Here is a 6467-nt window from a genome sequence, read left to right as displayed (position 1 = left end):
CACAAGCTTGAGAAGTGCCTGTAAGAGGAATTTTAAAAAGCCAGCCTCTCATTCCCTCCCCATATTAGAGCCAGGCAGGCATTAATAGCATGGCACGCTTGGCTGCTTATCTGTAATTACAGAGCAGTCTCCTGTCCCTCTCCACACTCACACACCAGTGATTTTCCTCAGGCCGGCATTCCGGAGGGAAAGAGACCCGCCAGGGGCTTCTGAGGTGACAGCCAGCCCGTGAGGAGGTGGGAAAGGCAGGGAGGGGTTTCTCTTCAGGGGCTTTTTCTCAGGGGGACGTAGCCCTCCTCCCGTTTCCTCCTGCCTTGCATGTGCGAAGGCAGGGAAGTTGTTTTTGGAGAGGCCCTGTGGGGAGCCCTCCAACACAAGGGTCCCAGGCACAATGTCGGAGCCTCAACTGCCCAGGGCGGAACGAACGCCCGGAGTGATGTGTCGGTGCCTACTGGGTGTGGGTCACTGTCCCATGGAGTGGCACTTAGACCACTGACAGCGAGAGGTAAGAATGAGTGAGCTCTACAGCCTAGAGTGAGCTTAAGCTGTCCAGCCTCCTGCACCAAGCTCCAGAAGTCCCGGGTTTGAATCTGCCCATCAGTGGTTACACCAGACAAGGAAGCTATGCCTTAGTGCAGGGGGATGGATGGTAGCTAGCACCCAGCGGACCAGGCCCTTCGGGCGCTATGGCGATAGAAATAACAAAGAGCAATAATGACACGTTTGAAGCTGACCAATCCAGGGGCTGCTCACTGTGGATTGAATGGAAACCAAACTGGAGAGGGGTGCCACACCCGCCAGAACGCCTAGTGCCCCTGGTTGGTATAAAGAACTAGGATGAATGAGAGAGGAGTTTCTGGTCCACTCTCTCCTCTTCCAGCCGGGTGCCTCCTGAAGACGGAGGCTGGTGCACAATAACAAGCCAGCCAGCCTCAGGATCAAAGGAATGTGTTGGCACTTGCCTGTGAGCCCAATGGTCCCTTGGCAGGATCACGAGGCTGATCGGAGGGGGCAGAGCTGGGCACAAACGAAACAGACAAGCAGGGACCTGCCTGGGGACAGCCTTCCAGATTAGTCTCCTTGTTCTCGCGGAGGGAACCATGGCAGTAGAAATTTGCTGGCTGCGTGACTCTGAATGGACGTGCCACCGGGCATTTGAAATGGGCTTGCCCAGTCCATAGGCCAGGATGCTACTGACTTTCCAGACACTCACATGCACCCTCCCGCTTCTGAATTGCTCCTTGAAGGGGCTCAGGGACAGTTGAGGCACACACTGTTTACATCAGGTTTTGCCTGAGGTAGGTAGTGCACAGAGCAGGGATAGGCAAATACCAGTCCATGGGCTGGATCCGGTCTGCCAAGTCCCTGCCAGGCCCCCATACCACTGTATTTACCTCTACCTCCACAGGTACTGGGGAATCACCGCTCCCATTGGCCGTGGATTGTCCTTCCCGGCCAATGGACGCTGCGATCGTCCCTACCTGTGAAGGCGTAGGTAAATATAGCAGGTAAATATAGCGTCAGCAGCCCACCAGAACCGCTGCCTTTTTATTGCCCGCCCCTGGCATCGAGGCAGGGCAGAGAGCAGAATGACATGGCCTTAGTGTGGCATTCATTTCTATCCTTGCTGGTAAGTGAGAACTTGTGGGCCAGTGCCACAACTGGTGGAAATCCATGCATTTACACCAGCGGAAGGTCTGGCCCCATATCGTGAATGGCCACTGTTCCCTTGGATTAAACCAAACTGCAGGCTGTTGATTGGTGAGAAGGGAACGAGGTGAGTACTGTAGGTCCAGGCTTCTCCTGCCCGGACGAGGCAGGGAGACAGACTAGACTCGACAGACTAGAACTGGAAGGAACCTTGAGAGAGCATCAAATCCAGTCCCTTGCCCTCACGGCAGGACCAAGCCCCATCCCTGATAGGTGTTTGTCTAGGGAGGTTGTCTAACCTGTTCTTAAATATTTCCAGTGATGGAGATTCCACAATTTATTCCAGTGTTCAACCATCCTGACAGGCAGGAACTTTTCCCTAATGTCCAACCTAAACCTAAACCTCCCTTGCTATAGTTCAAGCCCATTGCTTCTTGTCCTATCCTCAGAGGCCAAAGAGAACATTTTTTCTCCCTCCTCCTTGTAACACCCTGTTAGATACTTGAAAACAGCTATCGTGTCCCCTCTCAGTCTTCTCTTTTCTAAACTAAACAAGCCCAATTCCTTCAGCCTTGCCTCATAGCTCATGTTCTCTAGACCTTTCATCATTTTTGTCGCTCTTCTCTGGACCTTCTCCAATTTCTCCACATCTTTCTTGTGCCCAGCACTGGACACAATACTTCAACTGAGCCCTAATCAGCGCATCGTAGAGCGGAAGAATCACTTCTCGTTTCTTTCTCCCAACACTCCTATCAATGCCTCCCAGGATCATATTTCCTTTTTTTCCACGTGTCGCACTGTTGACTCATTTAGCTTGTGGTCCAGTATGACCCCTACAACTCTTTCTGCAGGACTCCTTCCTAGGCAGGAGCAGTCAGAAACTGAGCTGTGTGGGCCGAGTGGTTTCCTTGGTGACTGAATATAAAGGCAGAGGACTGTGTTTTGTTTCGGAGGAACTGCATGTCTGAGGAGAGGCAGGCGGAGAAGGCCAGCAGAAAGCCAAGGACTGCCAGAGAAACACTTGTCGTGGGACCCTGAGGGTAAGCTAAGAGAGAGTGAGAGCTTTTTGGGCAAAGTGCTGGCTGGAAAAAGATGCCTGGAGTTTTAACCAAAGAAACCCGGAGTTTCCTGTTTGAGTCATGCTGTGTTCAGGGAAACAGACCTCTGTGGAGATTCTTATCAGAGAAATGCCTGTTTCCATCATCCATTTCTTCTCCCAACAGAAACAACCTGCAAGGCGCTGAATATTATCCAACTGTGCTTGGGTCAAAAGAGTGAGCCAGTGCAGGTGGAACCTCTCCAGTCTGGCACTCTCTGGTCTCCTCCCAGACACGAAAGAGCGGTTCGTTGTGCGGCGGGAAGGCTGTGCGGCGCCGGCTGCAACCCAGGCAGCAATGCTCAGATGGCAGTTGGGAGTAGGACAGGCACTGGGAGTTCCAGGGGTGGCGTTAGTGCTGGGGGGGGGGGGGCTCTAAGAGGCAGGGGGCAGGTACTGGGGGGGGGGCTCTGAGGGCAAAACTAATATGGGGAGCTCTAGGGGTGGGGCTAGTACTAGGGAGCCTTAAGAGGTGGGGGGAGCTAGGAAGCAGGGGGCTGAAACTGGAGGGCACTGGGGCATGCGGGAGGGGAAGCTAGCTCTTGTGGGCTCTGTGGACAGGGCTAATATTGGGGACTGACACTGGGAGGGCTCTGGAAACAGAAGGCTGGCATTGGGGGTCTGGAGGTGGTGGGCTTTAAGGGGCAGGAGGCTGGCACTGAGGTGCTTGGCATTGGGGGCTGCACTGGGGGGCTCTGAGAGCGGGCAACGACGGGCCCCCTTTCATGGGTTTCTAGCCTCTTCTAGCCAGGAGCAATGCAGCAGCGTACCTGGGGGCAGCTTGCACACACAGGGAGACTGTTAACCCTTTGCCCACCTATCCAGCCCTAGCTCAGCTTCTGCCAATCATTCCTCCAGTGAGCAGCTAGACTTCTGGCCTGCAAACTGTCACACACCGGGCAGCAGTGAGCACTGGTCAGGTTCTAGCGAAAGGGGGAGGCTGTGGATGTGCGTGATAAGTGTTTGTTAAGGCAAATTTTGTAGTAAAGAGGAGCCCAAAGAGGTTAGCGACTTGCCCCATAGAATCCAGGAGGGACAAGTGCTCGGATTCAGCTCTATCCATTGTCCCACACTGCCTCTTCCTGAGTGCCTAACCCGCAGCCTGGCATCTCATTAGGCACCCATCAGCTATTCATTCCTTCTTCCCCCGCAGCTCCCTCGCTGACGCTTTATGATTTCACGGGACTGTTCAGCTGAAGCAAAATATTCACAAGCTGATTAAATGCTGAGAAAATGGGAAACTCGTTAAAAGGAGGGGGGCTTGTATAAATAAAACATTATTAAAACCAAATGTGACTTTTAGTGAGGACAACTCTCAAAACTGCACTTTGTTTACCTTAATTGTTTCCCCTCATTAATTATCATTTGAGAGGGAGACTTGTACAAATTGAAAGGAATTAATCAAATTTATTTAGGCTTTTGTGTGCTGGCTTATGTGGATCTCAATTACCCTGGCATGTTTGGGGTAGTTAATTACGTTTCCCAGATTCACTGCCTCCCTTTGCACGGTGGAGTGACGGGAATGGGAAAAAGCCAGAATCAGAGAGAATTAGATTGCACAAGAGCGCTATGAACAATTGTCGCGCTTGGGTTCTTTGCTGCAGGAATCACACACCATTGCGGGGCGACAGGAGAAGTGATGGCTTCCATTGCTGTGCAGGGAGAAGGCAAGGCAGCGAAGGAGCTTGTGAAAGGCGTTAGCTAAAATAACTCTGCACTGCAGCAAAGGAATGCATTCCCTTCTGACATGCGCTCAGCATCCTTCATTACCCAGTTCTTCCTTTCAGCAACACTGAGGCCAGGTTCTACACTATGCCACAAATGTGATTTAAGATACACAACTCCAGCTGTGAGAATTGTGTAGTTGGTGTCGACATCCCTTACATCGGATTTCTCTGGCATCCCCACTGTGGGAGGTTGACAGGAGAAACTATCCTGTCAACTTCTTTTACTCCTCACAACCCTGTGGAGTACTGGGCTCGAAGGAGGCACCATCAGAGTTTGATTTAGTGGGTCCTTACTAGACCTGCTAAATCAAACCCTGGAAGATCAATCTCTGGAGTGTTGATCTTCCCATAAGTATAGACAAGGCCCGATGAAGGAAAAAGATGCTGCATTTTTATGTCTCCTCCCTACCCGCAAAGTTAGTGAGGTGTGAAAATACAGATATTAAAAAGGGGTTAAGCCCCTTATGAATATGTCTGAACCGTAAGGGACATCAGGGCAACCCATTTTAAAAGGTATAACCTGGCCTGTGTGCCCTGGAAGACTCCCGAAGGTCTAGCACTCGTGATGAGGATGAAGATGGGGAGGAAGACGATCACTGACATTCCAGGGTTCCCCCGCAGGACAGGGGAGGGACTGTGCATTCTCTTGGTTTCTGCTGTTCTGTTCCTGTGTTCGCAGGACGGTTTATCTGCTTAATGGATTTGTTAATAAAGGACCTTGTGAAATTGCACTCATTTCTCCTGCTCTCCTTGGATCACTTGTTCTAATAATATTGGTAATAACCTTCCTGATGCTGTAGCTGCTCCGGAGACCTAACCCTGATCGCTCACCGCAATCTAAGAGATGAATCGATAATCAATCCACCCGCCCACCCACTCGCTAGGCTAACTCGCCTGCCCTGCCTTTCTACCAGCTCCCCCTCCTCCAAGGTCAGCCTTCCCAGAACTCTGCATCCTTGTGATGATTACCAAACATTTGCACGACCGCATTTCGGCCAACCCCCGTGCTCGACGCCGCACCCCTTGAAAGAAAACAAGTTGCTCCCTCGAAGAGCGTTCAGGCTAAAATGAAGGAGATGAACATAAACCAGTTGCTCATGGTTCCAGTGTCCAGTTACCCCTCTTTCACTGTTAGATGCCAAACCTTCTCTGGGGCTTGCCTGAGTTCTGGGGACACCAGCCCGGAAGAGGATGGGGGTTCTTCTCAGCTGGAACATGAAGGATTCCATCCCTGGCAAGAATTGCATCATAAATAGCACTGCACTCACAAGCCAGTTTCTTCCACCTTCCTCTTTCTTCCGTACTGGTAAAAAGGAAAGGACTAGAGCAATTTCGAAGGAGACGTCTGTTATACTCCAATTCATCGGGGCAGGCTGCCTCCCATAAACCTCAGTGTTAAAAAGAAGACAGCAACGGAAACGAAATCGCATAATGAGCGAAAAGCAGCAGTTAGACACTGTCAGGCTACGTCTACACTGGCAGCTTCTTGCCCAAGAACAACTGTTCTTGCGCAAAAACTTCCCTGCTGTCTACACTGCACGAGCGTCCTTGCGCAAGTAAATTTACACTATAGCATTGTAAAACAGGGCTTCTTCCGGAAGAGTTATTCCTTTCCCCAGGAATAAGCCCTCTTGCGCAAGAGCTCTTCCAGAAGAGGCCAGTGTAGACAGGCAACATGAATGTCTTGCACAAGATACCCCTATGGTTAAATTGGCCATCGGAACTTTCTTGCGGAAGAGACTGTCTACATTACCATGGATGCTCTTGGGCAAAAGCACATGCCAGTGTAGACGCTCCCTTGTGGAAGATTCTTTCCACAAAAGAATTCTTGCGCAAGAAGCCGCCAGTGTAGACGTAGCGTGTGATTCTCCATTGTGATGCTACATTCTCTGAGCTGCTGTTTCTCTTAACCCCTCCCGGACCTGCCTAACCCCTCCCGTGGACTCTACTCCTTTGAGACCAACTCCTGTTCTCTCCGATGCACCGTTGATGTG

The 6467-nt window shown here is 51.3% G+C and overlaps 1 long non-coding RNA gene across 1 annotated transcript; it reads left to right on the top strand.

The window, feature by feature from the left end:
• Window positions 1-2511: 2511 nt before the first annotated feature.
• On the top strand, window positions 2512-5255 carry LOC142818681 (uncharacterized). The gene is made up of 3 exons (XR_012896268.1): window positions 2512-2690; window positions 2874-2992; window positions 4351-5255. It is a non-coding gene; the product is annotated as an uncharacterized LOC142818681 (long non-coding RNA).
• The last annotated feature ends 1212 nt before the right edge of the window (window positions 5256-6467 follow it).

This window comes from Pelodiscus sinensis, chromosome 17 (assembly GCF_049634645.1).
Source record: "Pelodiscus sinensis isolate JC-2024 chromosome 17, ASM4963464v1, whole genome shotgun sequence".
In the NCBI taxonomy this organism is placed as follows: Eukaryota; Metazoa; Chordata; order Testudines; family Trionychidae; genus Pelodiscus; species Pelodiscus sinensis.
The sequence above is the reverse complement of the archived record's forward strand: the minus strand, read 5'-3'. Positions and strand labels throughout refer to the sequence as shown.